Here is a 26,302-nt window from a genome sequence, read left to right on the forward strand (position 1 = left end):
TCGATACCCCAACAGGGGGAACCGATTCCCCCTTAAAGGAAAAATGAAATATCAATTCCTTAAATTTGTTTAAGCTATTAGAGGTTAATTGCAAGACTTAGGCATCTGATAATCATCTTGAAAATTATGTTTATGTAGATATTGAGCCTAATCGAGTTCTGGAACAATCAATAAGTAAGATCGATCGAGGAAAAAACAAGGAAATATAGGTGAGTGCATATGCATAGCATGAATATAGTATTATATTCAGTTCTAGACTTGTGATAAGTCTATATTCAATATTTGATACATGATCACATTCTATATTATGATACTTGACATGAATTCATATTATATGCATTATGTGACATGAATATGCAGGAAAAGTTATATGAATTATGTGATAAAGGTATGGAAATGATATGTCTATGCGATATAAATTATGTGAATTGTAAAAGCCCATGTTCTGTAGATAAGAACTATATGTATAGTTGGCAGGCCAAGGGTAGAGGGTCTACGCGGTCATTCGGGATATATATATATTCTTTGGAACATTTATGAGGTCTTTTGAGACACATAACTGATCCTTGGCATATGTATATGATTCTTAAGGAATTTATATGTAGTTCTTCGGGACAAATTCTACGCGGTCCTTCGGGATAAATTTCTATGCGGTACTTCGAGAATGCTAATGTAATATGCTTACGGGTAAGGATCATGGTGATATAAACCACATTGATTAAGTATACAATTTCATCTCATTTCATATCATTATGGCATTTTCATTGCAGTTCCTTGCTATTATTATTACATTGCCTCACTAAGTCGATGACTTAGCGTGTTAGTGTTTCACGCGTAGGATCCGAGAAAGTAGAAGATACATGTTAAGCAGCTGACAACATTACTCCTGTAACTATCAGATCAGAAGCAACCTAATCAGTAGGTCATTTTGTTATGTAAATAGGTGTTGGCATGTAACTAAAGGGTTAATTTGTGTATGCTCTGAGTATTTTGGTAAACTTGTATTAATATATGTATATTATTTTATTTTCTTAATATAATTTTAAGTATTTTTTTATTATTTTTTAAGAGTAATGTTTAAAAAAGGTAATGTGACATCTCAGACTCGTATCTGGGTCGGGTACGGGTTGGGGGTGTTACAGGGGATGTTGTGCAGAATCTGGAGGAACTTCGCATTGAGGATAAAGAGGAGGAGGCGTTAGTAGTCAACGTGAATGAAGGAGATACTGGCTTATCCTAGGAGAACTGTTTTGTGGGGACTTTTCACACATCAAGCACGATCAATTCCACATAATAACCAAGTAACATGCTTGGTCTGGTGGCAAGGGCCATCCTATTTCAGGCACTTGCCCCGGGTTCGATTCCCATCCCCAGCACTCCTTAGAATTTTATCCATTTATGCCAATATGTACTAGTAGGACTCTCTTATTGGTATAAAATATTTATTAAAATTTAATTAAAAAAGCTGACATGTCAATTTCACATCATCATATATTAATGACGTGGACACGCCACGTCATCATCGTTATCCACCTGTGCTTGCTTAGTCAGCTGGAGCCGTTGACCGTCAGTTGACCGACGATTTCCATCCAAAGAGGGGGACTTATGCCTCATAATCAAACGTTAGGGTATTTGTTTGCATTATGCCTATAGTGTCAAACGTTAGGGGTATTTGTTTGCATTATGCCTTTAATAAATGTATCAAAACTTTATGCGTGCAACCCTTTTGGATTGACACTTTGTGCGTTCACCCTTTTTGGCATCCATTCTGTACAAAAAGTATCGACACAATATTGATAAGTGTCGATACATGTTAGAGACCTATTTTTCATAAAACCGGTATAGTTATACCAGTTACATTGAAAAATTACCCATTACATTATAATTATTGGTTTCGATGTTTTTGGTGTCGTTACTTTTATATATGGATCGACACTTTATGGGAAACTTTAAGTTTGGATACATTATAGAAAACGATTATAAATATACCGATATTTCTAAGTATGAAAACTTTGTTGTAGAGATCATAGAAAACATTTCTTTAATAATGTGTTTCGATACATTTGCACGCATATGTAAAATATATTAATAACTAGTATTGATATTTCAACAATCCTCAAATGTATATGTATATAGAGAATCAAATATGGAATAATTAATGAAAATATACACACAATATAATCAAACCAAAAGATATATACACAACAATGTTCAAATAATGTACCGACAACAAAATTAATTTGATGAAAAAGGGTTATTTCTAACGAAGTCTGGAACATTAGGCGCCTTCAACAAATTTTCCAAATATTCTCTTATGTTTCGGCATTTTTCTGAGGACATACATAAATAATTTCAATTATCAAACTAATGAGGTGCAATTTTACTAACAATAAACTAAATTCGCATAAGCATGAATAAATTTGTGTCATACCTAGAGCACTGTCGTTCGAATGAGAAGCATCGTCAAAGGTATGTGGACATATGTAATTGTATTTCTATATAAACACATAAATTGTTAATCAATCAATGTATGAACATTTGTTTAACTGGAAAAACATATTGCATAAATGTAACTTGCCGTATTATAAATCAGTTTTTTAGTTGAATCATCGACCAAAAGTGTATTTAGCTCGTTAAAATCAGGACACACGTTCTAAACATCATTGAGATCTTTACAGTAGGTAACATAATCGTATGTTTTGCATTTTGCTTGATCCTGTTCACAAACAGTCGAACATAAATATGTAGGAATCATAGACAAAGAAAAGTCAGCAAACTGTAATCACATTCATCTTACCCAAACGAATAGAAAATGCTCATAAAATAAATGTAATTTCTCAAGTACACGGTCGATGTTATGCCTGAGATTGTAATCAAGTTTGAATGTTAACATTCAATTGTATATTAACGATTTTGGCTACAGTAATTCAATTGCTCAAGAGTTCTAACCTCATCTTAGAAGACCAAATGGCAACAACAAAATTGTCTACACAAAATTGATAAATTCAAATAATCATGTTTTGAGGACAACGCCTACAACATGAAGAAAATGAGATTAAAGTTCTACGCTTATATGTTAAAATAATGGATACAAAAGAACATAATTAAAACTTGCAGGCAGTCTTGGGATGTAGGCAAGGACACCGTTGAGATCAAAAATTAAAAGTTTTCTTGAAGGCGACGTTGCAGACACGATATACTTGTTTGGATCGTCATCATCATCATCATCTTCATCGTCATCTTCATCTTCATTGACCGTTTGGTTGTCCACATCTATTAAAAGAAAATAAAATACATTTCAGAACTTGTAAATGTTTAGAAACATAAATAATGAATTACCTAACTCGTTTGATGTCGTTGACATAATTCGTCACGCAACATGGAGACTTCATCGCGCAATGATGAAATATCGGCTCGCATTCCACTCACAAGGGAATCAATATGCTCCCGAAAATTGACCATATATTCTATCACGGTCTTAATTGTGACATCTTCTCCAACTGGAGCTTCTAGAGCTTCTTTCATCATTGCGTCTCCAATTGGTTGCTCGTCTTCATGGCCAATGAGGTCCATTTCCTCCCTCTTTTGATCTAATCCAACCTCCTTGACACGCTTCCAACCGAGTTTTTCAACAAAATCATATCCCGCTTTTTTAATAAATAACATGTCAATCTTGCGGGTTAATCGAACAACGACGTCATGCAAAAAATCAACTTCTTTCTTCTTCAACAGATGGGTGATGACACATCCATATTGTAGTGAAGTTGAAATTGTTGCTCTCATTGTGACCATATATACAATTGTATTAAATATCAATTTAGCAATGTTTGGAGCCGTTTTGGATTTGGATTTATACTTTGCTATCCACCAATAATCGCTGTCTCGAAGCGTTGAATGTTTTCCCCCACTAGGCCGGATATACCATGTGAGCATTTTGTGAAACACTCTCGACTCTACATCTAGGTGAATTGGGCTATTTCTAGCAACTCGTTGTATTGTAGTATCTAAATTATTCTCATCTAAATCCCCTTTATTCTCAACACCTAGACCCTCCGCAATAGTTTCCGGAGATATATATATATTTCCTTCCCCATGACATGGGTATTAATTCCTATTATAGTCTTATTAGGTTCGTGCTGTAAGAAAACATTGTTGTAGAAGACTCTAACTAGGTTGGGGTAATATTTTGGTTCTACACCAAGGAATTCAAGCCAACCCCAAGATGTAAGTGTGGATTTAAAACTAAATGCATATTTATCATCAAACAAGAAACCCAGGTCAATGACACGTTCGGGACGAATCTTTCTTACTTTAAAACTCGTCTGCCATATTTGTTTCTCCATATCGGATCTAAAGTTTAGAGTTTTGAAGGAACTGATTTTCTCATAAGAAACGTTTGTTTGAGAAGGAGGTTGTGGTTGAGAAGAACTGGGTTGAGAAGAGCTTTGAGAAAGACCGCGCTTCTGACGCTGACGTTTTGGAGCCATTTTGGGTGTGGATGCTATTACAATGGAACACAAACACATTCAGGAAAAAAAACTCCAATATAGAAATCACTCAAATCCATAAAATATCGATAAATTTACCTGAATATATGATCGTCACTGTTATGATAACGTTAGTATTCGTCGGAGGAAGAGTTCTCTTCTGTCTTTAGGTTTAGGGTTTGTCGATTTGGAGTTTGTATCGATTTATATATAAATAATGAAGGGGGGAAACACGCGATATTTAAATTAGTATCGACACAAAATTAAAAAGTGTCGATACATGTTGTAGACCTATTCTCTCATAAAACCGGTATATTTATACCGTTTACATTGAAAAATTACCTATTACATTATACTTATGTGTTTCGATTTTCTGGGATCGATACTTTTTATAAATGGATCGATACTTTATAGTTGCACTCTTTTTGGCATTCATTATGGACCAAAAGTATCGATACAAAATTAAAAAGTGTCGATACATGTTGTAAACATATTCTCTCGTAAAACCGGTAAATTTATACTGGTTACATTAAAAAATTACCTATTACATTATACTTATGGGTTTCGATGTTTCTGGGATCGATACTTTTTATAAATATATCGACACTTTTTATAAATATATCGATACTTTATGGTTGCACCCTTTTTTGCATTCATTCTGGACCAAAAGTATCGACACAAAATTAAAAAGGTTCGATACATGTTGTAGACCTATTCTCTCGTAAAACCGATACATTTATACCGGTTACATTAAAAATTTACTTATTACATTATACTTATGGGTTTCGATGTTTCTTGGATCGATACTTTTTATAAATGGATCGACACTTTATGGTTGCACCCTTTTTGGCATTCATTTTGGACCAAAAGTATCGACAAAAAATTAAAAAGTGTCGATACATGTTGTAGACATATTCTCTCGTAAAACCGATAAATTTATACCGGTTACATTGAAAATTTACCTATTGCATTATACTTATGGGTTTTGATGTTTTTGGGATCGATACTTTTTATAAATGGATCGACACTTTATGGTTGCACCCTTTTTGGCATTCATTCTGAACCAAAAGTATCGACACAAAATTAAAAAGTGTCGATACATGTTGTAGACCTATTCTCTCGTAAAACCGGTAAATTTATACCGGTTACATTGAAAAATTACCTATTGCATTATACTTATGGGTTTCGATGTTTCTGGGATCGATACTTTTTATATATGGATCGACATATAAGCTTACTTATTTTTTGGAAACTTTACGTTTGGGAATGATACTGGACAAAATGTTGGAAACAAATTAGTGTTTATTAATTTTTCAGTAAAAAGTCTATTTATACAAACTACATTGTAAATTTACCTTTTACAACAATCTCCATATATCGTACGTATCAACATGACTCTTAATGTGTATAAGAAACATGTACAACAACCTACTGCTAACTTTTCTCATCTCATACATAATTACATTCACATACAAAATTATAAATCGTATACAAAATTATAAATCTTATACAACATTAACCCTACATTTACATCATTGCATCTTTTTGTTATTCTTGTGTATCATGGCAGCTTTTGTTATCTCCTGTCTTCGTTGATTTTGATTATGGCTTACGAGATCGTTTAATATTCGCGATCGATCCCACTCTCCAACAACCTATATTCAAATTGTCAAAACGTTAAGTATTGTAAATCACAGCATTCAATCTACGACCTTTAACAATTTTACCACAAACGAATTTTTAATTTCATTTACAAAATCACCAGTTGCCCCTGTAGAACTGATCGATTCCATCCACATCATCACATACATGCCGCAATCATATTTGTTACAAAATTTGAAAATCACACATGTCAATATGAATCATGCATAAATTAAGCTTTCTATTTATGATAACATCTCATACCCATTCAATTGCTTATTCTTCTTATGCTCCACAAATTTGAAATTTTTCAAGGGGAACTTTCCTAGTGATCCACAACATTCTACCCAAATGTGTTTCTTATTATAAACATCTAATATTTTAATCTGCATTAAAAATATGAAGTTATGATCCAAAAAAATTATGCATTATAATTTACATAATGCCCTTTCATACATACATACATACATACATACATACATACATACATACATACATACATACATACATACATACATACATACATACATACATACATACATACATACATACATACATACATACATACATACATACATACATACATACATACATACATACATACATACATACATACATACCAATCTCTTAGCATCATTCACTCTCTGTTTAGCTGCTTCAGATGTAAACATACTATCATATATTGTTGCAACACGATCTACCATATCCAACACCAATATATACCAGTGTGAATTATGGTAGTTTTTTGTGGTCATGATCTGTAACAAATTTCACACCCAATTTGAGAAAATTCAACATTCTATATCTGAAAACATCATTTGCAATTGGTATGGTGTCTTACCTTCTCACAGTCGGTGAATTTAACATAGTTATCCAATATGGAACCCCAAAAGGTAACAATACTCTCAACACTTTTGCTGTTGGCATCCAACGCCTGTTGCTGCAATTACGCAACAATCATTATTAATTTACCGTCTATAACACTACTTTTCAACATTTATTAATTTAACTCACCGCTAAGTGGTATGAAATGTAATCAATCATCTGGAGTGACTTTTTCGAATCGTAGCATACTGTCCAGGCGAGCAAATCAATAACCTAACAAAATTAATTACAAAATCAGAACATATTCAATATGTTTTAACATTTTGTACTTTCTACTTACCACACCGCCAACTCATTCCGTAGGCTCTCCATCTCTTTTATTTCACCCTTCAATTTTTCTCCTCCATCCAAGTATTGATAAACCACCCCCTTCACCCCTGTAAGTTCACTCCTCAATTCCACAACCTCCTTCACCACTCCATCAATTTTTTCACCCGTCACCATCTTAAGATCACCCCTTAATACCTCAACTTCTTTCACCACTTCACCCCTCAACACCTCTACTTCTTTCACCACTCCATCTATTTTCCCTTCCACTTTCCCCTTATGCCTCTCAAGTGTATCTTCGACTCTCTTAAGTTTCTTTTAGACTCTTGATTGTCTTTGCATGAAATCAAATTGGATTTTTTTGATATCAACCAATTCAGACATCAAAATGTCGAAGTTACTCTATTTTCCCTCACCGTCATCCCCCAATACAACCATCTCTTCTTTCTTATCCTCTACCTCCACTGCCTCCTCTACCTCCTTGCCAATAACCTTCAAAATTAAATTACAATATTAAGACATTAATTATATTCTTAATATTATTTAATTACATTTATTACCCTTTCTTGCTTCCTCGGTCTATCGAACTTCAACTTCGCCATCACTCTAACCACCTCTTCCTTCCCCCATGCACGGATACGTGCCACTCCTGTTCTTTCATAAGCCGGCATTGCCTCACAGCCCGACCAAAAATTGAACAGTGCAACCTGCATTTATAATAAATTTTATAATTTTATATTACTATCATTTTATATAAAAACACAAAAAAATTCTTCAAGTCATTTACCTATAAGATTGCTATGCATTCTTTGAGGTATCTCAGGCTGCCCTTTTTATAGGTGATTATTGATTCAATCAATCTCGAATGGACATATTCAACCCAATTAAATTCACCCTTCAAGCCTTCATCGCAAATGAGCTTCATATAGTCCTTGTTCGTTGACGTATCACCCGTTGGACAAAGAAAGATACCAACAAGGTACAATAGAACTCTGGCCTTCAGCTCATCCCCCTCGTAAGATCCACTTTTAATTTCCTCTTCAAGTTCAGCATATGTCACCTTCTTCTTCAAACCATATTTGGAGGCAAGTGCTTTCCAGTTCTTACTCTTACAGACTTCTACAACACTTTTGTCTTCATTTTCTACCCCAATACGACTGCAGCACATGAGATCCCGAGAGGAAATGAAAAATCACCATACTTAGCAATACATTGTTTGACATCAAATTGTGCCATCAAGGATCGACACAATTCCCTCCGAATAGGTCGATCTCTTACTCCTACCAACAATCCAAACCCTATTTCTCCCAACATATTCAACTGTCCCTTCTCCTTAAAGTGTTTAATTAATGAATTCACCCTTTTAATGTTGCACCTTGTCGGCACTTCCTATATTTTTTAACAATATATAATATTATAGTTCTTATATATTTTGTATCAACGTATTTACAAGTTTAATGAATACCTTAATTTCATGTGCTTTCCTCCGTTCTTTGTATTCTTTACTATCATTCCTTGACTGTGTGATGTAAGTTTCCTTTTCAGTATCACTCATCAAATTCCATTTGGACCTCACATCTTTTGTCACCTAATATTAAGCATAAACGTTTCTTAATCAATACATTAACACTAAATAATACTCAATGTCAATTTCATTTTACATACCGAACCGCTCTGTGTGCTATCTTCCTTCATCCTTTTGCATTCGGTCATACTGTCAACATTTAAAATTTGTAATCAATTTAAAGTTCTTAAATACTTTAATCCAATTATCATTTCAACAATAATAACAAAAAGACATTGATACTTACTAGAAGTACATATATCTACCCTTTGGTTGCTTTCGAGTCTCGGTCTCAATTTCAAAGTCATCTGCGCCACCAACAATTTTTCACCCATTGACTCCATTTTTCCTTCATATATCAGTTTACGCAAATCAAATCAAATACTTGTTACATACACTTTATTCAATATACAAATATAAATAACTACTCTTGTGGTAAAACGATTTTCTTCAAAAGAATTTGAATGGCCACTACAAAATGTGTCGGCACATTTATACAACTTATAATATCATTTTCTACCTATAATATTTAATAAAAGTGTCGACATTTATATTTTACTTTGAATATCACTTTCTACCTGTAATCGGTCCCAAATACTTTTTTACTCCAAAACCCCAAACAACACATAAAAACCCTAATTCCGATTACTGTAATAATTAAAAACCAGGGTTTCGACAACATACTTTTTAATTCGACTGCAACAATAAACAAACAAACTTCGCTTTAGAAACACCTTCTGAAATGCAGCAACAATTACGTTTCGATTTCAAAAACTCGTCCGTTCTATCTATTTTCATAGTATATTTAGATATGACTTTTATATTTTCATCGGATATGTTATTTATATTTAATCGATACAACTACCAAAGTGTCTATACTTTTATGTCAGGTGTCGATACTTTCGAAAGGATAATTACCTATTTCTTTGAAAGTATCGATAATTTATTACACGTACTTATTAAAGTATCGACACTTTCAATATATTCGGTAGCGCTTTACTGGTTTTATCATATTTTTACCTGTTATATCGTTGTGGATCGATACATTTTTATAAAGTATCGACACTTTATAAGCGTTAAAACTGTTTCTCTTTTAAATTCACAAAGTGTCGATACTTATATTAAAGTACCGACACTTTAAATATATCCGGTAGCACTTTACTGGTTTTATCATTTTGATACCGGTTTTTTCATATTTTTACCTGTTATATCATTGTGGATCGATACATTTTTATAAAGTATCGACACTTTATAGGCGTTAAAACTTATTCTCTTTTAAATTCACAAAGTGTCGATCCTTATATTAGAGTATCGACACGTTCAATATATCTGGTAGAGCTTTACCGGTATTGTCTTTTCATAACCGGTTTTATCATATTTTTACTTGTTATATTGATATGGATCGATACATTTTTTAATTTGGATCGACACAAACTGACAAGTTAAGTTTTTCGGTTGCTAAATTTTTTAATATTTCTTCATGACTTAGACCTACTACATTATTATTACTCAACATTTTCTATAATACTAAATCAAATTTATTAAATATCTTTTAATGTATCCGATAACACCGTATATTAAACTACATTTCTTGAGACAATCCCGTTAAAAAGCATTGGGGAGAACAATAAAGTTGCATTTCCTTGCACAATTATTAAAGAGAAACCAAAATAATAATGACAATTGGTATAAGCTCTGGTGCAGGAGCATAGTAGTGTACTATCGTTCGATCTTTGCCAGTTATAACAGTTTTGTTATCCATCTCAAAACTCTTTCCAATTCTCAATCTCTCTTCTGAAGCGATAACTTTATCAATCGAAGAAGAAGAAGAAGAAGAAAAATGGGTACCCAAAGGAAGACCCCCTTCTTCGTTTTTTCTACTGTTGCTATCCACTGCTCACTCCTTCTATCTCCCTGGTGTTGCCCCTCGCGATTTCCAAAGGGTACCCTCGTTTTTCTTTTCTTTTCTTTTTCTACATCTCTCTGGGTTTATCTTAGCTTTCGTTAACCGTTAATTTTTGTGTTGATTTGTGGGTTGCTGTTGGTTTTTGTTGATGGGGATGGGACTTGTTGGATCTAGTGTTTTTAAGGTTTGATCTGATGTTTTGGTGATTCATTTCCTCTATATCTGTTGTTTTAGATTTGATTTTTCGTTTAACTTGGAAAGTCACATTTGCTTGTTCTCAATTTTGAATCTGAATGTTGGGTTAGTAATTGTGTAAGCTGAAGATAGCATTTCAGTTTAGTGTGCCCGAGTTAAAACCAAACTACTAAAGTGAAATTAAAGAGAAAACAAACATATATGCTTATGCCATTCGTTTATTATTATTTTTTAAATCTTAATGCTTAGAAAATCATATTTTGTTTAACCAATGATGGAATGTTGAATGTCTAATTGGCTGAATCGCGGTTTGCAAGTTGCAACGTTTTCCATATAGAGATTGGCTAACGTATTGAGTTTTTTAGCAATGTTAAACTTGTTTTGGCTTTAAAGATGAAATCCCAATTGTGCTTTCTTGCATTAATAATTGTTCTAGTTCAATCTTAATATTCTGAGTTGCCCAGATGTATGATGCCCTCTTAAAGCACTATGTCTCCTGAGTTCTGATTGTGTAATGTGAATGACAACAACTATGTGCAAACACCTAAACTAATATACTTTTAGATTCATAGTGTAATTGGCAGTGATGTATTATTGTTTTTGAATGTTGCTTATGATTTTAGCACTTTGAAGTTAGTAAATCTGGTACTATTTTGCATGCTTCTCTAGGATATATATTACTGAGCGTTTATAGTTTCAGGGAAAAGGGATATGCGGAGCAAATGTTTAGATTTCATTGGTTTGATTCTGAAGTTTTTAAAGATCTTTTTCTTACGGTTTTTGTCTAATTTTTTGTTCTTAAATTGTATTTTTTTTCTGATTCTGGACAGGGTGATCCCCTTTATGTAAAAGTGAACAAACTATCATCTACGAAGACTCAACTTCCATATGATTATTACTTCTTAAACTACTGTAAGCCACCCAAGATTTTGAACACTGCCGAAAATTTGGGTGAGGTGTTACGTGGTGATCGCATAGAGAATTCTGTCTACACTGTGAGCATCATGACCTTTTGTGGTGTTATTTACTAGTAGAGTTGGTGACAAGTGGTATTTAATGAAAAGCTTTATAAATTATATTTGTTATTTTTATTTCATCGTTTATCATGGCTTTTGCTTTAGTTTGAGATGAGGGAGGATCTGCCTTGCAAAGCAGTATGTCGAATAAAACTTGATGCGGACTCTACAAAGAATTTCAAGGAAAAAATTGACGATGAATATCGAGTTAATATGTAAGTAACAAGTCAGATACCAATGTTTCCTTGTTCCATAATCTTCATGGAGATGTTTTGTATGACCCCCCCTTCTGTTTGTTTGCTTCCCCACCATTCTCCTCTATCTCCATTTGTGGTTAATGCATTTGCAGTGTATGTTTATACTAAATTAACTGGATTTGATGCTCAGGATTCTCGACAATCTTCCGGTTGCTGTTCTTAGACAAAGAAGAGATGGAAGCCAGTCAACGACATATGAACACGGTTTCCGTGTGGGGTTCAAGGGGAATTATGCTGGGGTATGTTCAAGGAAGTGGGTATTGTCTTCAAAATTTATGTTTTTTTAATCTTAGCAGTCTATACGCTTTTTGCAGAGCAAGGAGGAGAAGTATTTCATCAACAACTACTTGAGCTTCCGGGTCATGTTTCACAGGGATACTGAGACTGATGCTGCGAGAATTGTTGGATTTGAGGTTACTCCTAACAGGTTTTGTACCTATTTTTTTCTTCTTTTTCTTCTTTTTCCTCTGTTTTCCCTTTTCCTTTTGCATTTAGTCGAACTGTGTTCTTTAGTATCGATGATATATGCCAAATGGTGTAATGCTATGTTACTTGTATCTCTTTTATTTCTTTTTTGTTTCTGAATACATGTAGCCACTCAAAGTTCTCGAGTACTTGAGAATTTTTTATGTCCTTTTTGATTTATTATTCGTTATTTTCATCAAAATATAGTTGAAGTAGCAACTTGTACTGTCATCAAGGAAAAAGAGGTATGGAAATCATATGAAATTTGTGTCATTCAACATTAGAAATAGCCTTTTAAAAAATTAGAAACTAATATTTTTAGGATAAGGGTCAATTTCTGTTGGTTGTTAAAGGACTTGCTTGTGTCATTGTTGTTCATTGTGTGGCTTTTATAAACAGCATTAATCATGAATACAAGGAATGGGATGAGAAGAATCCTCAGATAACAACATGCAATAAAGACACCAAAAATCTAGTTCCAGGTAGCACTGTTCCACAAGAAGTCGACCTAGGCAAGGAGATTGTGTTCACATATGATGTAACTTTCAAGGTATTCTGCCTCCCATTTCTCTTCTTATCATTTATCTTTTTCGACTGTATATCCTGATGCACAGGTTAACTTGTGGTTTTCTTCAGGAGAGTGATATCAAATGGGCTTCTCGTTGGGACACGTACCTTTTAATGAATGATGATCAAATCCACTGGTTCTCCATCATAAACTCACTGATGATCGTTCTATTTCTGTCTGGCATGGTAGCTATGATCATGATGAGAACATTGTATAAAGATATTTCAAACTACAACCAATTGGAAACCCAAGATGAGGCTCAGGAAGAAACAGGATGGAAACTTGTCCATGGAGATGCCTTTAGGGCTCCAATCAATTATGGTTTACTCTGTGTTTATGTTGGTACAGGTGTCCAGATATTTGCAATGATGCTTGTGACAATGATGTTTGCATTGTTGGGCTTCTTATCTCCATCCAATCGTGGAGGGCTTATGACTGCTATGGTTCTCTTGTGGGTTTTCATGGGAGTATTCGCTGGTTTCTCTTCAGCCCGTCTATACAAAATGTTCAAGGGCACAGAGTGGAAGAGAAATACTTTGAAAACAGCTTTTATGTTTCCAGGTGTCCTATTTGTAATCTTCTTTGTGCTGAATGCACTCATTTGGGGAGAGCAGTCTTCTGGTGCAGTGCCATTTGGGACGATGATCGCTCTTGTTTGCTTATGGTTTGGTATATCAGTTCCATTGGTCTTTGTTGGCAGTTACTTGGGTTTCAAAAAGCCAGCCATGGAAGACCCTGTGAAGACCAACAAAATTCCCAGGCAGATACTGGAGCAGGCATGGTACATGAAGCCACTCTTCTCTATACTCATCGGAGGCATTCTTCCTTTTGGGGCTGTTTTTATTGAGCTGTTCTTCATCTTGACATCAATATGGCTGAACCAATTCTACTACATCTTTGGCTTCCTTTTCATAGTGTTCATCATTCTAATAATCACCTGCGCTGAGATAACAATTGTGCTATGCTACTTCCAGTTGTGCAGTGAAGACTACCATTGGTGGTGGAGATCTTACTTGACCGCCGGCTCCTCTGCACTTTACCTTTTATTGTACTCGGCTTTCTATTTCTTTACCAAGTTGGAGATCACGAAGCTGGTTTCTGGCATCCTTTACTTTGGCTACATGGCAATTGTTTCATATGCCTTCTTTGTCCTGACAGGAACCATTGGTTTCTATGCTTGCTTTTGGTTTGTTAGAAAGATCTATTCCTCTGTGAAAATCGACTGAGATCAGAGGTGAGAACGTAGAAACACGATCAGACATATGCCACCATTTACAGGCCAGGCAAGACGAAAGCATGTCGCAGAGACTTTCGGGAAATAGCATATCTACAGAAAAAAATCATTTTCCTAGTCTCTACAATCTCTCTTTTTTTTTTTGCTCATCTGAGGGTATCTTAGCTTGTTATATTGTCTAAATTGTTGAAACTTATGTAACCATACTCATTTTATGTAGTTTCTGCAAGGAGTAAAATTTGTGATCTAGTCTTTAGATGCTTTGATAATTAATAATAATCTCAACTGAACAAATAAAGAGGAACTTATCAGTTCATTTTAAACACGTATGTGACACGTTGGATGTACTGTATCGTTTATTACACTTTCATATTGTTAATGCGTCCTTGTATATAATGTCTAAAACCGTCAAAGTATCAACCTTGACCCCGTATCTCTTTTCTTTCATGGGACATCTTGCTAAACAATGGCAGACGGGCCAGCTCGATTCAAATGCATTTGTTAACCTTTTATATATATATAAAAAAAGAAGCAATTTCTTCATATCCAGAGCTAATTATGTAAGAATTACATCGGTGATCATAATGAGTACAGGGAAGTTACTTGGAGAATAGTGGAATACTTGATATTATTCCTTCTCAAGCTATTCTTACAGATACAAGTACAAAGCAATAAGAGGATTGCTTCCCATGAATTTAAACTAGATTACAAGGGCAACAGATTTTACTACAAACCAGAGGCTTTCCATATCCTAAATAACAAAACATTTGCACATGGACTCAGCATTAACTATCGTCTCATGAGCTACTGAATTCATCACTTTGAATTCTCTATATAATGCATGAACAAACACTTTGAATATATATACATAAAGCTCATCTGCAATCATTTCCACAATCTAAATGAACTTTTACCCAAGGGTATGTTGCGTATTTGTACAACTTCACCCTCGGAATGCTAAAAACAAATGCTTCGTGTAGTGATGTTGGGGGTTGATTTACCCGATAAAAACCGACAAAATGCTGAACGGCATGTTGGATTGAAGGGGAGAAACAATGAACAACTCTGTTTACTTCATGTACTTTCTGGTGTTTTCCATCAGCTGCAAACGACCTCCACAGAGAGTTTCTTCATGACACCGGGACATGGGTCTCCTCCAAACATTTCAGGTGCTACAGTCACCGTGCAGAAGTTTTGTGCAACACAAAGCTGCAAGGAAAAGGCATGGGTTTACTATTCACTATCAACTATAAAACAAGATGACATGGTGCAAGAAAATGGAGCATGCTCTATTAAAAGCATCATAAGAGTGGTGAGCATGGCAGCTTCCTTCGCGGTAGCTTCCGCAGACCCTTTCTGGAGTTCCAAAGCTAGCAAACTTTATCGCTGATATTTTCTGCCCTGCATCGCACTCTAAATGAACTTTTGGCCTAAGGGGTCTGTTGACGCATCAGGTAATACATCAGGGTTGGTTGCCACTCATAGATATCAGCACAAACCCTGTCAGTTTCTCTGCGAACCAAAGAAATCCCATTTGGATCTCCGCCCCATTCCTCAAACACAACCAACAAGTTTCCAGTCGGGTTGAGCAATGACCGAGGAACATGATACCTAAACATAAAGTAGCCACCACAAGTCGGTCTATCAACAATTACTTGCTTGTAAGAGAAACCTGTGAAGAAGATTAGTTTGTTGCCTTACCATCTTTGAGATGCCTCTCCACAATTAGTTCCACATTTTTTCTCATTAAATGTTCCAGCATAGTTACAGGCACCACAATTTCCAGATATGCCGGCCAGTGGCGACCAATGCTCTGTCCATTTATCCAAATCTGAACTTTGCCCATACTATTCATATCTAAAGCCAACGGAGCATTCCCACCTGGAGCATTGAAAGTTGTCTACAAAATTAAAGAACATCCATCAAAAGTTCAAAACTGCCAAAAGGTCCAGCAAAATTGTCGACAATTGCTTTCTATTCATGCTTTCGATGCATTTTTTTAGGAATAATGAAACTCAAGACAGCAGTTCATGGACTCCGGTCTGGTTAATAATATGATTTGGCTGTATTCTGAGATACTTACTTTGTATCATGTTAGTGGTTGCCTTTGAGCCACAAATGATCCCTGTGCCCACTCCACTGAGGAACTACCACTTAGTGAATGAAGATTCAATGCTTCTCCCTTAAGGCCAATCTGCAAGGGGATAGATAACCAAACAACTCTTTAGCACACCGAAACAACACGAAAACTAATACAGACAGGCAAGAAAAAGACCTTGTAAGACCATTTCTGCCACGACAGATCTCTCCTTCCCTCATTGAGACCATTCAATGTAACTGGGCCAAGAATACCAGCATTCCATGTCTCAAAATGTGGACCAACATTCTGCATTCAAACAACAAATTCAATAGTCTGAACAAATTCCATTGGTATGAAGCTGTCGGCAGAGATTGAGAGCATACCGGGAGGCCAACTGCAATGCTTAGAAGTGAAATTGTATTGATACCAGCTCTCAGATCAACACCTTGGCTGAATGTTATTTTGGGGAATTCTAGAGTTCCAAAGGATCTTCGTGACAAATCCAATTAGAGGGAAAGAAAAATGATCAGGTAAGAAATACTAGTTATCCTTTAAGAAGAAATAGCAATCCGAAAACAACATTACCACCTGATAGTTGACCATTGACAAAGACATGCAAAGTATGGCCAGCTGATAAGACGGTAAGAACAGGAGATTTTCCATTTCTAAAGAATCCTTCACTGTGGTCAATCTTAACGCTGGGGATGGAAACAGAAGGGAAAAATATTAACAAGTCAATTACTGGAAATAGAAAATAGTTTTATAACCTTTTGCCTTACTCCTCAAGGAATAAAAACTAAATGCTTTGTGATAACAGAGTCGATTAAGGACGGATGATGCTGATTGAAATGTGGAATTGCTATTTCACTACTTACTCTGTGGTGTACCATAAATAATCAGTTGCATCTCTGGTTGTATTTATCTGCTCCAAAAGCCCGACCATTGTGAATGAACTGTCAACATCCGAAGCCGTTTCTTCATTATATGCCTGCCAAGAGAATCCTCCAAGCATGGGAACAGGAACCATCTTCTTCCTTGAAACTTGGGCACCGACCTATTACAAAAGTTCATTTGATACTATCAACCGGGACAAAGAAAATTGGTTGATTCCTCTTGTATTAATTCAACAACAAAAAGCTTTGATATGGAAACCATCTAAAATAAACAACAGATATACAACAAAATAGCATTTTATTATATCAAATTGGATAAACTTTCTTAGCAAGATGCTTAGTCAAAAATAATATTGAGACAGTTTTGCTGAAAATTGAATAGAACCAATATCAGGTTTATCAGATGTTTCTCACCCTTGCAGTGTTATACACTGTATTCTTGCAGTCAGGAAGAATGCTGATGGACCAAGGTGGTAGGTTGTAGTTCATGTTCCTAAAGGCAACTTTTGAATAAGATTTCGGGTTGTAATTTGAAAGGAAGGCAGCACAACCTCCCGCTTTGTTATTAAATACATGAGCCTGTATGTTTCAAATGGAATTTATATGTAAGCTCTCAGTACTAACCAATTTAGAGTATTCTGATCAAGGTTCTTAGAAATATGACTCGTACTAACCTCCTCATAGAGTCCAAGTCGAATCACAGTGGGATCTCCATTTACTAAAGCTGGTTCCAAGAGCTTTATAGCTCTATGCAAATCTTTCAAATGGCCCCATTTTGGTTGCCTTTTCAGTCCTGCGTGACAGGAAATTGTTCTTCAAATCAATATAAAGGGACTAAGAAAACAATAAAATGTAGATGACGCAGGGTTAACTTCACAAATGCACACATTGATACTTTGTACATACCGTATTCATCAAGAGGAGCATCATAATCATAGCTAGTAGCAACGAATGGACCTCCAGCAGTTCAGCCAAAATTTGTTCCTCCGTGATACTGTTAACATGAATAACAAGCATATGTGAACTTTGTTCTTCCCCAGATTGAACTCGATAAATTGAAAATAAAAGTTGATTACCATATAATAATTTATGAAGGCTCCTCCTTTCTGTATAAATCTTGTAACTGCAAATGCCATGTCTTCAGCTGGTCGGTAAGGAACCACACCTCCAAACTCGGTATACCTACACCACAAAATAGAAAAAAAAATTATATTATCAGCCAATAGGCATCATAATATGTAAAAGATAATTCTTTCAAAAAAAAATAAAGGCTTACCAACCTGTCCAAGCTTCAGTCCACATCTTTGGTTTATAGGCCTTGTTCGGAGAAAAGTAATCACAGTAGAAACCATTACAGGTGTTAATCTGTTGGAAGAAAAAGAAGTTAAGGAAACTTTATTAACTCAAACAACACCTCGCCTTGAACAGCAATACATGATAAAGACTAAATTATTCAAGAGGCATTGAAAATGAAATGGTATTCATCAGCAACAACAGTCACTATGTAAGTTCAAATGGATGCATCAATAATTGATGAAAGGGACAAGGTCACTGATATATGATTCCTAAAACTGGAAGTCCAAAATGAGTAAAACGGCAACATTGTTAACAGATAGGACTAGGAAATAGCAAAGCTGAGCCATGTGCAGTGAGAAATAATAATTCGTTTCAACCATGAGCAACAAGTAGACGACAGACCATTCACTAATAACCCCACAAAAGAAGATTGAGTATAATATGACTGTCATTAGACATTAGATAAGGACCATGCCAAAAAGAAGAAGTTAAAAGATAAACAGGCATGCTATGCTTACGATAGGGTCGGGTGCATCATCTTGCTTGCACATGACCCATGGGACACCAGTGCCTAGTCCCACAGCCATTTTAGCCGCCCAGTCACTGTAAGCTTTACCTGGTGCGCCGAGTTCATATTCCATGGGCCCATATTCATTTTCAATCTGTTAAAAGCAGAGATTATAGAAGGCACTATTTCTTAGTTCATCATCATACCCCCAATGAATAACCATTTGTTGAACTGAGAATAGACCGAGCGAAATGCTGAATCAAGAATTTAACCATAACTACAATGTACCAAATTGTCTACCTGAGATAGAATAATAGGACCTCCTTGAGACTCAAACAACCTCTCAGCTTTCATCATACCGACAATCTTCTCTGTAAATCTTTGCATTTGGGCCTTCATCATAGCAACTAAGTGAGTGAAAATTCAGTTTTTTTCCCTGATACTGAATCAAACTATTAAATTAATACATTGAAGGACGGAAGCTGGCTAACCTTGAAAGGTCCGTTGTTTGTTCTGAAATTAATGCCGGGAATGTACTTGAGCCATACAGGGAAACCCCTGAAAAATAAAATAAAAATCATTGCTTGAACTACACTTTATTATGATTTTCTTTATAACTTTCAAGAAAATTAACGATTTTAACATTACCCAAAATTCCATTCGGCACAGACATAAGGGCCAATCCTAAGATGAACATAGAGGCCCGCTTGCTTCACCAGCTTAATAAATTTGACCAAATCATAGTTCCCTTCGAAGTAATACTACAATAACCAAAAACATAAGTAAACTCAGAATTTCTTCTGTCATTCACCAAAAACACAAGCTCTTTTTTTTTTTTGAAAGACCAAAAACATAAGCTCTTAAAAGCAAAAAAGGGTTAAAAATCAACAAAATGTTGCGTTTCATTACTTTGCCGGGTGCAGGCTCATGGCCGTTCCAGAAAACATATGTCTGAATCACATCTATCCCTCCTTCTTTAGCCTTCTGAATAAGACCTGGTCACATCTGAGAAAAAAACAAGAAAGACCCAGTTTTTTAACAACCAAAAACAACTAACAGCAAACTTAAACATACTACATTAACATAAAGGAGGAAACTTTGGAAGCACCCATGTGAAGACATGCATCCAAAAGAAGAAGAAGAAAAGCTAACTTTGGAGTTTTAGTGGAAATAAAAAGACCCGAAGAATACATTTTGGAGAAAAAAGAAAAATGAAGTGAAAACAGTATACCTCAGGTGAGCTTCTTGGGTAGTGAATGGATCCAGAAATGAGGATCCTTCTTTGGCCATTAATGGTGATAGCCTTACTGTCATACGAAACAGAGGCAGTCACTGAACAAACCCAGTAAGCTAACAGAGCAGCCAACAGAACATTCCACATTATAGGAAGCTTGAAGTTGTAGTTCGTGGCCATAGCATTAAAAAAAAAAAAGAATGTCAACAAATGACCCTCTTGTTGTTTTAAAGCAATAACCTTTTTTGACTTATTCTTTCACTTTGTACACTTCATTCTATTCCTCTCTATCTATGATTCTTTTCTAGGGATGGAAAAAAGAACAGGGAGAGAGACAAGCAGACAAACAAGCTAGCTGGGTTATGTCTTGTCTATTGTCGAATCGAGCTCTCTTAAATGTGAGATATTTAAAGATGAAATGAAACATAAGCTATAGCCTAACGCACTACAATGTGTTGCCTATAACTTGAATCGGGTTTTGCTTCTGAGTTTTTAAGATCAAATGAGAGGCGAGGCTTTGATTTTTTGCCGCTGGTTTGCTGCTTCATTTATAGGCACTGAATCACGGGGATTTGAAAGTGAAATGCAGCATGGGACCCTTCTAGGAAGGCTCCTCTATTCCCCAGTGTTCGTACTTCAGTTTAATCAAATTAAAAATCAATTAAAGGTGGTTAATTTATCTGTTATTTGATTTTTTTCCCCTGCATTTTCTCTTCCATAATTACAATGAACTCTGATTATGTTTATAGTTGAATTGGATGTACGCGCTACATAGGGTCAGTTCTGAATGTCGTTTCTCTGTCTAAAATATTGGAATCTGGCAAAATTGTTCAAATAATAATTTAGAAAAAAGAATTTTCTTATATAAAATGTTAGTAAGATTGTTTTTATTCAGGATGAATGTTACAGTGTTATGTAGAAAATGTCTAGAAGGGTCGATAATTTTACTATCTCCACCGCTTGTGGGTATGCATTGAGTTTGGAGAAGACAACAAATCTTTTAGACGTCTTGTACAAATCCAAAGGTCTTTAGAACGTTTTTCATGAAGCATTGTAACATTCCTGACTACAATAATAAGCAAATATGTAACAACTTTATAAAATTTTATATTATGGGATGAATTTATAAAATTTTAAAATGTAACGACTTTATAGAATTTGAGAAACAAAAATATGTAATCAATAATAAAAGATTTTACAATATATAAAATTTTGAAACTTTTAAAGACTAGTCCTTTAAGTTCATCCCTGACTACAATCCAACTTGTATAAACTATAAAACTCCGATGTGAATAATCAATAATGTGGTGTGATCAAAGCCTGCTTAAAAGTTGTGCAGTGATATCTAAGCGACCCATTCAATCTAGAAGATCATTGAATACAATAGATAAGCAAAACCCTAGATTCAATACGTAATTATTGTAGTTGGCAATTGGAAATAACTAACTCAAGTATTGATATTTATTTCTTTCTATTTCATTGCTTAGTCGGATTAAAATCGTAATTATGGACACATATTTATAATATATATTATATAAATTAAATGATCAATTATGTTATAAAGTTATAAAGTATCAGAAGTGTCATGAAAATAAAAATATAGATATTATTAAAATTGTATATGCTTTTTCTTCATTTTTTTATTGAATTGAAAATAATTATTGCTTTAAATAGTAAATCCATAATAATCAGTTCGTTTAAATTCACAAACATCAGTTCGGTTATGGCTTCATTTTTTAATTCCCGGTTGTGGATTTAGATGCTTCAAAGATCAGTTTATTAATCGGCAATTTAGAACAAATTGAGGCATGATTTCAGTAAAGATTTTAGGATTTTGTGAATTCAAGGATACCAAATTATTTTTTATATGAATTCATCCTACCAAAAATTTATATTCAAATTGATTTTAATTTTTTTTCGTGTTTTGATTTAATTTTGTGAATATATCATTGAGGAAAAGTTAAAGATTTAAGTTTTTTTTATTTCTAATAACGTCGTTTAGACAACCTTATCGTAAATTACTTCGGAAATCATGATGTGATTAGAAAAATCAATTTTAATTTTTTATTGTTATGTATTATGGAATATATATTTGACATTGATATATTCGATTCAATTTGATTAAAAAAATATTTTTTTTAATCTTTGGAAAATGTTTAATTCACTACTATGTACTTTGACATTGACTTTTGGTTCAATGTTGATTGTTTTGAATTTGGGTTGTCAATGGTAATTTATGACATTATGAAATAAATGAATGTTTAAGGAATGCTTAAAGCACAATCAAAGATTTGAGTTTTCAGTTTTTTTATAGCACCATTTATGTAGCTTCATTTAGGTTATTTCGGATATTATAATGCAATCAAAAAATTTAGTTATAACCTTTAATTGTTATGAAAATATTAAATTTGAATGATAATATTTATTTTGAGACGACTTATTAAAGCAATAAGTCGTTAGAGTGATATCAATTATGGAAAATATTTGATTTTCAGATATAAAGGTTATGTACATGTAATTAAAGATATGTTAGTATTGATCAGTCCAAAGGAAGTTAATTGTTGACATAATCTTATGTACAACTTTGGTTATAGGCATGTGATAATTATTCGGTTTGATATGTGAGTAATAAATCGACCCAAAGGAAGATTTTTTATTGACGTGTTATTATTAATGTTTGATTACCATACCAAATATCTCTTAATGTGAATATTTTGTATTAATGTTTGATTACCATACCAAATATCTCTTAATGTGAATATTTTGTCTAAAGATAAAATATTAATGGAGCATTTGATATCTTGAGATAAGATTTACGTGTATTCAAATTTATTATTATTTTGGTTATCTTTTAATTTAATTGAAAGAGAAAATTAACATAAATTGATTGGTTAAAAATATTTATATGGTTTTATTTATATTGTTAATGTAATATATATTATATTCAATTCGGTTTTTTCAGATTTTGATTGTTATATTAATTCATATTATGAAATATCTGATATTTTGATAGATTAGTTGAAACATAATGCCGCCAGAGTAACATCTTTTGTGTAGACTGATTTATATAGAATATCAATATGATTATGTGTTTCTTGTGATTCATGCATTTATTAATAGACCCAAAGGAAAGTTAATATTTGGTCGAAATTCAAGCGACACTTGTGATAATAATATGTGACAATTATAAGGTACTTTATGTGAGAATTACATTAGTTCAAAGATTAATCTATTATTCGACATAGCTTATTGTCAATGTTTGATTACTACAATAAGAGTGCCATTTACTAATAATATTAATGTCCAAATACTTGATATTGATGTAGTGTTTGGTATTTTGAGATGAGAATTAGCTATAATTTTGAATTTATTTTTTTTACTTAAGATGTGAGTTTCAATTTTATTTATGTTTTGTTATGTATTCAACTAATTATTTATTTATTGCTATCATAATATATGCTATTATACATTTTATACTCATGCTTTAAAAAATGAATCTCATAGAATGAGAAAATGCACTTAAATAAGTTTTTGGTTGTATGAACATAGACTTTGCACTAACAATTTCCACCAACAATTTCCACCTCTCATGGGGATAACATCCTTAATTGGTATAAGAGATTTTAAGAGGTAAAATTTGTTCAAATTGCATAAGTTTAATGGTCATAAAGCACAATATTTTACAAGCCTTTAGGGGTACATAATCTGAAAAGATTACTAAGGTCAGTGGTTTCCTTGAGGAATTTGTGAATATATTTAAAAAACAATAATGTTTAAATGACTTCACTTTTGATTTCTTTGATGTGTATAAAGTATAAGGGTAAAGGAAATGTGAAGGGGTACATTATGGATATGTTTCATATTGCTTCAAGACTTAAGCCACTTAAGATCAAAAAAAAATTTTTGAAAAATTATTTGTTCTTATAATTTCAGTATTACTTCCTATTGAGTTTAAATGACTTACAGAGAAATGGACTCTAAATGAGCTCATTTTTCTTTGTATGCAAGAGGAAGAAAGTTTGAACCATAATAAGTTTTAAAATACTCATTAGAAAAGTGCATATAAAGATAATGGCAAAAAATAAAATCAAAATGTAAATGTTAAGGGTTCAACTCAAAAGAAACAACGACATGTTACAAAGAGTTGTTCTCTTTTGAGATAAGTTAAGACATATAAGGAGAAATTGAATTCTACAACAGTAAACAACTACTTTGGTTATTCTGAGAAATTTAGATGTTATAAGTTTTATGATCTCATAATTAGGAAAAATTTTAAGGTGATATCTATAACATTAATTTTTAGGATGTTGAGTTTGGAGAGAGAAATAAGGTTTGAAGAATTAATTTTGAGGATAAATTTGATTATAACTCAATTCATATTATCACTTTTGATGATATTCATGTGTTCATACATGTCGTTAATCAAGAAGTGAATCTAGAATCTCAATAAGGTTATTTTGAACAACTCTCTATTTAACATGAGAAATTATTCGAGAAGAAGAAACTTAACAACCTCAAAGATTAAGTGTCATTAAAAAGATCCACATATGAGAGAAATATTAGATTAATATGTTTCTAGAAGAAATAAGGATGACATTGGAATGATAGAATATGGTCTAATCAACTTTCGTCATGTCATAAAATTTCTGGCTCTCAAAAGTGGATTAATGTCATGTAAAAAGAGTATAAGTTTTATACAAGATAATAAAGTTTGAGAACTTATCTCATTACCTGAAGGAGCAAAAGTTATTGGTTACAAATGAATATTTAAAACCATGATGGATGCAAATGATGATGTTGATAAGTATAAGGCATGTCTTGTATCTAAAGGATATACTCGTGAAGAAGGCATTAATTTTATAGAGACTTTCTTTTTGGTTTCATTGAAAGACTATTTCAGGATAATCATGATTCTTATTGCTCATATTCGATCTTGAGTTACATAAGTTGGATTTTAAAATTGTGTTCCTCAATAATAACATTGATGAGATGTTTTATATGGTACAATTAAAAAATTGTGTCTGATGATACAAAATTAATGATATGCAAATTAAGGAAATCCATTTATGAATTTAAGTATGACTCTCGTTAATTGTATAAAAAAATTTCACCAAGTGATTATCTCATTTGGTTTTGAGATAAATTTGATTGATAATTGTATATACTATAAATTAGTAGGAGTAGCCAAATATTACCCCTTATTACTAAAGAAAATAAGTTTATTATTAATCAACGCCCTAAGGATGATTGAAACTAAGGAAATGAAAAAAGGTTTCTTATGCTTCAAAATAAATAAATAATTTAATGTATACTTAGGTTTATACGCATTCAGACATAACATATGATTTTAGGATATTAAGTTGATATTTAAGCAATTTAGGTGTGGATCGTTGGATAGCAGCTAAATTGATTCATACAATACATTTAAGAACAAAAATGTTACATACTCATATATCAGAGGTCTAGTAAGTAAGAGATCATTAGGTTTATGGACTCTGATTTATTGGAATATGGATGCAAAAATTTGTCACATGAACTGGTAATTATGAATTGATAAGAATGACTACTTGAGTTATTTTGTGAGAGCTAAGTTGTAGTTCTTTATTCCATATATAGCAGAAACATCTTATGTTTAAGCACATAGACATTATGCTTCTAGTTGTTAAAGAAAATTCAGAGTGGTTATGTGTTTATAGAGCATATTGATATAAACTCATAATTGCGTGCTTACTAAAGAACTATCACCTAAAGTCTTTCATGAGCACACTACTCATATGGGTGTAACATCATTCAAGTATATTCGATT

The 26,302-nt window shown here is 33.5% G+C and overlaps 2 pseudogenes; one reads left to right on the top strand and one right to left on the bottom strand.

Moving 5' to 3' along the window:
- The first annotated feature begins 10,499 nt into the window (after positions 1 to 10,499).
- On the top strand, positions 10,500 to 14,741 carry LOC120148615 (annotated as a pseudogene).
- A 350-nt stretch (positions 14,742 to 15,091) lies between these two features.
- Positions 15,092 to 20,758, bottom strand: LOC120148614 (annotated as a pseudogene).
- Positions 20,759 to 26,302: the final 5,544 nt, after the last annotated feature.

Source organism: Hibiscus syriacus, unplaced genomic scaffold (genome assembly GCF_006381635.1).
Source record: "Hibiscus syriacus cultivar Baekdansim isolate YM2019G1 unplaced genomic scaffold, ASM638163v2 tig00110963_pilon, whole genome shotgun sequence".
NCBI lineage: Eukaryota > Viridiplantae > Streptophyta > Magnoliopsida > Malvales > Malvaceae > Hibiscus > Hibiscus syriacus.